The sequence below is a fragment of the Lepisma saccharinum genome, chromosome 16 (assembly GCF_977018435.1).
Source record: "Lepisma saccharinum chromosome 16, izLepSacc3.1, whole genome shotgun sequence".
NCBI classification, from domain to species: Eukaryota; Metazoa; Arthropoda; class Insecta; order Zygentoma; family Lepismatidae; genus Lepisma; species Lepisma saccharinum.
The window spans coordinates 28,455,891-28,464,370 of record NC_139244.1 but is presented as its reverse complement, the minus strand read 5'-3'; the positions used below and the strand labels follow the sequence as shown (position 1 = coordinate 28,464,370).

The window sequence follows — 8,480 nt, the reverse complement described above, 5'->3', positions numbered from 1 at the left end:
CGTCACTAATTCATTTCGCTAGTGTAGTTCCCATACATTTATTTCTCTGTTAATCATTTTAACATTCATTAATGTTATTCTTGTTAACTTCTTGCTGAACATCTGCTCAAACAAGAATTTAAAAATTACAAACATTTAATGCATTTTTCAATAAATAACTATATCCTGCATTTCTAAAGAAAATACTCTTATAACCATTAGGAGGGACTCATATTTTTAAAATGAAAATGGTTAAGCTTTGACGGAAGTAAGTTCGTAAAATATTTTTTTAAAAAAATTATTATGATGTTTATAAAACAACCTGATGCATTTCATTGCATGTTCAAATTTATATGTATTTAGTCTTTGCTTGAAGCTAAAGCATTTATGCATTTTTTCGCTTCATTTAATGCGTTTACTTTTCTCTGTGTACAGTTCCGATGTAGCCTGTGTTGGATCCCTATAAAAGGAATTCTTTTCAACTCAAGATGAGAGAAGAGGTGTTCTCTCGAAAGTTAAAAGATAGACAACGGATAATACGCAAGTATGATTGCAAGTTATTAATATTTTCAAGCCAGACGTTCTGTACCTAGTATACGTATTGTTTCACATGAAAAAGTGTTTACAACTTTGGGCCCTCAAAGTTCTTTTGACCACTTGCAATGCGTAGAGCAAGATGATGGTAGAAAAATTACAATTAGTTCCAAAGAAAAATCAAGATATTTTGACTTGTAAGGCTTAAGTAACAATTCTGATCAATTTCCATCTGCATTGATGTTAGATACATGCGATTTTATTGTGTGTATGCTTCTTTTAGAAAAAAATAGAAATGCAATTCAATATTTAACCTTAGAGAAAAAAATCGAAAGTGGTGAAGACAATAAGAGGTTAAAAACAAAGTTTGCGCCTTTAAAATACTATACAGCAAAGTAAAAAATTCCTTTCATAAAAAATATGGAGAAAGAACCGTATGATACATAAACAAGAAACAGAGCTTAGAAAACATAAATTATGTGAAATCAAAATATGTTCAAGAAGGAACACTGAACAAAATACCAACCAATAACAAAATAAAATACAAAATAGAGAAAGTAAATCAATCGGTGAAAGAACAGAAACGTAGAAAACAAGTAGTAGATCATGTTGCAAACTTCCAAAATGCGATTTAGATATTCCATTATATGAAAACGAAAAGAAATCCAACAAAAATAACAGACACAGGAAACATTATAACAACAAAAATTGTTGTATCTTGTTCGTTTGAAGCCAAAATAAATATTTCACTCAATTGATTATAAACCTTATAATTTATGTAAAAGTAAACATTCCAAAAAAGAACACATTATGTGATAAACATCAATTTTTTCAGCTAAAAAATAAAGGGGCTCGTATATATATTACATTTGAGCTCAAGATGCAGAAATTAATGTGAAAGATGATACGAACCCAAAAATAAAAAATCAGCCGGACTTAATTAATGACGACTACTCTCTTCTCTTTGAACTTATTCCCATAGTCAAGTGGATATAAATAATTACATATTCTACCTACAATTAAAGAGAAATATAAGTTTTTACAATGTAATTGTGCTCACTCTCTTTGCAGAATTATGTAAAATTCAAATGGTATAAATGTTATACAAGTCCTGATATTTTATGTCATGTCTATTTTTAGGAATATAGACCAGCGACAAATCATTCTTCTCTTCCTGTATAGATATATATTAAAATAATAAATTGCATAATATTTCCCCCCTTCTGTGGTATTTCAAATGCAAGATTCCATTGAACAATATTCACTGGAGTAGGGGTATTTGCTCCAGAGAACAATACGTAAGACTAATAAGATACTATACAATTAGAGCATTGAAAAAAGCTAGTATTTTTAGACTCGAGTTAAATAATGTGAAAATGCAAAAAAGAGTAATTGTTTTGACACACTTCAAACTATCAGCGATGATTGAAATCACGGTCTAGGATAGTATATTACACCTAGCTAAATATTTCAATATCAATCAAAATGAGTTCATATTTACGATTTATTGATTGATAGAATGATACCATGATATTAAGTAAGGACTAACATGTAGGCTAGATACAAGGAACTTACGAGAGAATTATAAGGAACTTACGAGAGAATTATTGATTGAATACGAGTCGGAATAAGTTGTCTACATTGATAGGTAAACAATAAAATGTATCACTTCTAATTAAACATGTAAATAGGCGCAAGATACTGTGGCACTCGTCCATTGATAATTACGAAACAAAGTTTTTTTGAGATAAATAAATTAAGATATTAGATCCATAATTAGTTGTAATTCAAGACGAATACTGCACGGAACATAGTATTTTAACATAAGATCTTATAATAACTGAGTCCAGAAGAAACTTGTCGATAGTACGTACATAGTCCATTTAATGACAGGGTGAAGTGCATTTTCGATTGTATTGTTTGCTTTACGAACCGCTACTTTTGAACTGAAAAGAAATGTATAATTTCAGTGTGGGTGTTACAACTATCATTCTGATTTTACCGTACTCTCATCAGTGATGTGCGTATACGCGTAAACAACGATAGTCTACATTCTACACGTAGAGTACGAAATTCTATGTAAACAACATGGCGAAAGGTGATAACTTAGCAAAGGGCGCCGTGGAATTAAAAGACAATTATACTACGTATCAGTTGCTGATGTGTGAAGAGAACTTTTCATACTCTTTCCTATAAATTCGAATAATTTCTCACCTAGGAAGAAACCTAATATAGGAAATATTCTAGTGTTTTAAGGGACTGCTGCCATCTGTTGTTGTTTTTTGCATACTATTTATATTCTTCCATAGTTGATAATAGAAGAGAAAAGAAATTTTGTTGTAAATAGGACTCTTTTCATTTCGTTAGGATCCAATATAGTTGAAAATGTCACTTTCCTTTCATGAAACCCTTGAAAATTAATTTTAATGCACTTTAGATTGTTTACGTAGTCTATGTAAACTACTACAACGCAATGTAATCTACGCGTAGATTACGTGTAGACAACGCATGTAGACGTAAACTTATAGTCTACTGCACATCACTGACTCTCATTCAATGTGATTTTTATGTGTAATTATAAATATTTCTGAAAGAGACTTCACCTAACGTTACCTAAGTAAATAAGGTTTGTTTTCCTTTTATGTCCAATGTTTCTTTTTTAAAGTTTATTCTAAGTCCACGTTATCATCAAGTTAATCGGTACTGGATCTACAGTTTAAACTAGACCCGTAACCACTGCGCAATATGTCTCTACCAGTCCTGCAACGCCAAATCTAGGAGGTGACGCCGCTAGATGTACAATGTTAATGTACATCCGTCTGCATTAAACACAATAGGTGGCAATGATCAAAAATTTCAAATGACACTACATAATGTTTCTAATAGTATTTTCATGTAAAAAGAGGCCTCCACAATGCCCCATTTTATACCAAATTAGTCTTTGAAATAAATGAGTATGTGAAAACATTTATGTTGTTTGAAGAAATAATTTCTTCAGTGTTTACATTCGACTCTGTATTGGAACTCGAGACGCCCACGTACAACATTGCATAACACCTATCAGAAGTACGATGTCCCCATTCACGAAGCGAGACAATATTTACCCAATTGTGTTCCCCATAAGAAATAAACATCCGTGTGCATAATTCATTCATCTATCTTGCATTCATCTCACCGTAATGCATTGTAATCCAAGAGAATAGGAAAGTAGCCGATTCAGTTCTATTCCAATTAGAACCATAAATGCTGTTACTGTATTTTCTAAATAGAAATAACATAATTCAGCCACGCAGTCTTCTTCATTAATTGATGATTGAGTTGCTTTTTATACTTCGCTTTTTGTTCCACTTTTGGCTAATTTGCAAAGATGTGCATGAATGATGATAAGATGAAATTGATGAATGGACACTCACAAACATCCATGCCCAGGCCAGGATTCGAACCCGGGACCCCTTGCTTCGTAGCGCGATGTGCTAACCAGTCTTGCTTATTTTTCATCTTCTTTATGCTACCTTTTTGCAGAATACATCTTGCCACACAATCACGAAATTTTACTCTTTCTTAAAATTCTTTCAATTTTTTGGTGAAGTTGATTACCCAGTTCATTCTCAACATCATATCAATTTTCGATTTTTTTCTCGGCATTTTCCGCTGACTGCTCGCAATTTTCTGTTGTACCATATACATATATACAGAGAAACCTAGGGTAGAACGGGGTACTCTGCCTAAAACCTCTAGTAGATGCTGCATACTTTGGAGACTGCAATTTTCCTTATTTTGTTCTGTTTCATCATGGGTCATTCCATGCCAAATGAATCAAATTTAAAATAATTGGTTGCATGACCATTTTACAAAAATTTAATGTTTAGTACATACATTTCTACATGTTTCTAGATATAAAAAAAATCCAATTTTTTAAATATTGTTACCCCAATTTCGACCATAATTTTCGTACTTACGATACAATTTTAAGCAAAGCATACATGATTATCATAGAAAGTATACTTCATTAGCTACAAAATGAATTTTGTTTCATGTCTCTAGCTCTAATGGCTTTTGAGATATTAAGGTTTTTTTAAAAGTGCTACATGAGCAAAAAAAGCCATGTGCCATGATGGAAAAATGGCTGCTCCAGGAGAACTAAAAACAATATATTTTTTTGAACATTGGTTTTGATATCTAGAAACATGTACAAACGTATGTACAAAAATGATTTTTTTTTTCTAAAATAGTCATGCAACCACCATTGGATCGTTTGGCATGGAGTGAATCACATTGTTGAGTCGGTCGTTTAAAAGGATCGCTTTTCGCAACCTTTTTGTGATTTTATAATCTTGAAGAATATCTGTTTGCAGGTAAGCCGAATTGTGTTAAAAGTTATAGATGTTTAGAATCCTGCAGGTCTTTTAAAACAGTATGTATCTAACAGTTGCAGGAGGTAAATCCCAATAGCTATAGCTCTCTCGTATTATGATAAATAGTCATTATTAAACACAATATATTACTAATGTTTAGATACCATAGCCAAACGACAGCATCCGGGGCAGAATGGGTGTGACAGAACGGGATAAGAAAGTAAGAATATGAAAGAAGAAAGGGGGGGTATTAAAAAATTCAAGAACAAAAATATAGAACACTGGGAAAGAAGTTGATGAAGAAGAAGGCTCTATTAGAAGAGTTAGAGTCAAGTGAAGATGATGATCAGGAAGATATGGCATCTTTACTGTTGGGACCTGTACTCCACTGCGACGAAAGGCTGGATGTCATGTGTTCTATGTAAAAAAGTGGTTACACAATCTCGATTTTTTTACAGGTAATTGTCAGAGTACACTTTACACTTCAAATATCATTTTTTTTAGTTCCTCCATCATAGATATAAGGGCTGAAATTTAAAAAAAATTAGATGCATATATATATATCATATTACTTCCATACTAAAATATCCTAAACTTTGACTTTTGTTCAAAATTAAATATCAATTTTGGCCTTAAATTTCAGCTATTTTCATTTGAGATGGTGCAAAAACCCACAGAACATAAAATAATGTTTGAAACGTTATGAAAACAATGTTGTTTACCACGGCTTTATATCATTTTTCTTAGCTGAGCTATCATAATTATCGCAACTGTCCGCAAAGGCCAAAAATACCCGAAGTCATGAAACAAATCAAAATGGCCAGCAATTTTAAACAAAGCAAAGTTTTAGAAAAATAATGTCTGTTTTAAACTACCCAGTGCTGGAACATTCGGTATTAACTGACCCATATGTATTCTGGACAAAGATTCTGCTCTTAGTACAATTTCTATTAACTAAAAGTGGATGAACATCATAGTAATCCTTCTCCCACTTATTCAACATTTCTAACAATGTTAGTGGTAATTTATGAGTGTTTTAGGGCCATTTGTAAAAAATATAGCTGTATGCCAGTGGAAAATTGGTCCATACACCCAATACTGAAACCTGTGGTATTCTTTACTATGAAACATATTACCGTTCTGATTTTTTAATATTATGTTTGGCATGTATTGATTATGCTGTGTAACAATTTTCATTGTGGTTAAATCTACATACTGGTACTCCCTATCAAACGATTACCCGAAGTGGAGTGTTTTTGTCATCACAACATATTACATCATTTAAATATTTTTCTACTTTCTGACTAGGTAAGATTGGTAATATAGTCATTTTATGTTAGGGCTGTCCTTCTCCTTTGCAACAATACCTAAATCATCACAATATTCCTCATAGTTTCCGAGATATTGCATGTTTTGTGTCACATGCTGTGTTGTGCAAAATATTTGTTGGACAAGTCTAATATTACGTATTTGTCATATTAGACCAAGTATCTATCAGTAAAGAAAAATATGAAGCAAATCGATGGCTATGAAACAAACTTATTTTGCGTGGAATGACCCAAATGTAACTGAGCTATTCACATCAGACACTTGAGAAAATATTGTGTGGTGCTGGTATAACCAATGACTTTATTACAGACATTTACAGTGAATCTAGATTGACAGTTTTCTTTGAAGGCATTGTGATGACATTATGTTCTTTCCAAAAAAGGCTATTGCTTCCGTAAGTTACTAGAATAAAGTTAACTATTTAATACATCATTCTTGTCAGTAAACAGTGACTGCGTGGCACTGTGGAACATCTACACTTATACATCAACAATTCAATTAGAATCAATTCTTAACAGCAGGCGAGGTTAAGAATAATCTCTTATTTATAATGTTGTTAACGGGTGAAAATGGACAAAGGTGATATATACAGAAGGTCGTTCGGGATCTCTGAGGACAATGTTGGAAGGGTGATAAGTTCATGAAAACCCATGTCGCCACCAACGATCATGCTAAGTTGAAAAGCCAGCATTCCGCGCTATAGCCCGACAACGTAATATCCATTGCAACAGACTTTTCCGAAGAGTTATCATGTCCAACTTTTCCCACTCCTCCTGACAGGCTTTCCAGAGGCCATTGAGAGTGCGTGGACGTCTCTTTCCTAAGGCCCGTTTTAGGAGTCCAAATGCACAGAAGTCCATGGGTGAACCATCTGGCGCCTTGACCGGAATGTCGCTGTAAGGAATTGCACGGATGTCAGTTTCCACCTCCATTCGCTGTAAGAACAAACGAGTCGAACGGGAGGTATGGCTGGATGCTTTATCTTGGTGCACCCAGACCTGGTTTTTGGTCCCCCCATACAGTGCCGGGATATCTATGTTATAAATGGGTGTTAAAACCTCATCCTGATAGTACGTGGAGTTCACCTTCACATTATTAGCTACACGGCGAATTGCTATCTTGCCATTATAGCAGTATCCAGCGATGATCATGAAACCCTGTGGAAAACTTTCCTGGCATTCTCGATACAATGTTTGATAATTGTTTTTGTCGCGAGGGCGGTAGTACATCGCGCGGGGTTTGTGACAGTCACTAAGGTATACATATTCTTCGTCTAATGTCACCACATTTTTCCATCTCTCCCCTGCAAGATAGGTCTCATAGAGCTTTCTAGCGTTCGTGCGACGTTCCGCAATGTGAAGAGGCAACAGCTTGTGAACTCGCCGCTTATGCCGCATTTCTAGTTGCTGGTCCTTCTTGATTATGGTGTTCACTGTTGACACAGACATTCCCAACTTACGTGCGATACTCCTTTGGGGGCAGGGTTACCACCTGACGCAAGGGTCTTCACTTTTCTGACTATGTCCGGTGTACGACTCGTAGCTGCTCGTGGATTTGCCTGTTCCTTCCTATGTGGAACTAGGCCCAGTCGGCCTTTGCCATTTTTGTTCAATATCGCACCGATCAAGTTCTTCCATATCACAAAACCACGCTTCTTGCACATTCCTTTGATTGCCGAATAGCTATATTTAGCATCGGAAAGGGCTGTTATGTAGCCCTCCCAGTATGGTTCAATTTTCTTCGGCATCGTTGTAGGTAAATGGCACAACACTCTGCACACGCGTTCTCGGTACTGACGTGACTCAGAATGCACCATTTGGACGGATTGACGTTGATAACAGCGCCGCCAGCGGCTTTCAAAATCGTCACCAGAGATCCCGAACAACCTTCTGTACTAGCTTCTTTGTTCAGAGATATCGTTCTCTAAAATGTATTATTTCATAAAGTGAGAATATTTTATGAGCATTAATTAAATCCAAGAGAGGTACCTAGGTAGATGATGGAGACAATTATTGAATAATTACTATTTTTCTCGATATCTTATCAAATGAGTATCCTATAGTAGAAGTAAAAAATTTATATTATTTCACAGCAACAGAAAACGATTTAATTCTAGAACACAAATGCCAGTAATACATTTTGTAAAAACGAATAGAACTGACATCTTCACGACAACAGACGCATCAATAGGCTACGTATAGTTTCTTAACATTTTTTTGTAGACTATCAATTCATTATTGAATAAAGTTAATACTAGCTGGCAGTGGCATGCTCTGTAGATTT

At 34.4% G+C, this 8,480-nt stretch overlaps 1 long non-coding RNA gene across 1 annotated transcript in view; it reads left to right on the top strand.

The window, feature by feature from the left end:
- The first annotated feature begins 412 nt into the window (after window positions 1-412).
- LOC145999990 (uncharacterized) overlaps window positions 413-8,480 on the top strand; it is a 571,614-nt gene continuing 563,546 nt past the window's right edge. The window contains exon 1 of the long non-coding RNA XR_014443450.1: window positions 413-523. This is a non-coding gene — a long non-coding RNA (uncharacterized LOC145999990). The remainder of the gene's footprint in view (window positions 524-8,480) is intronic.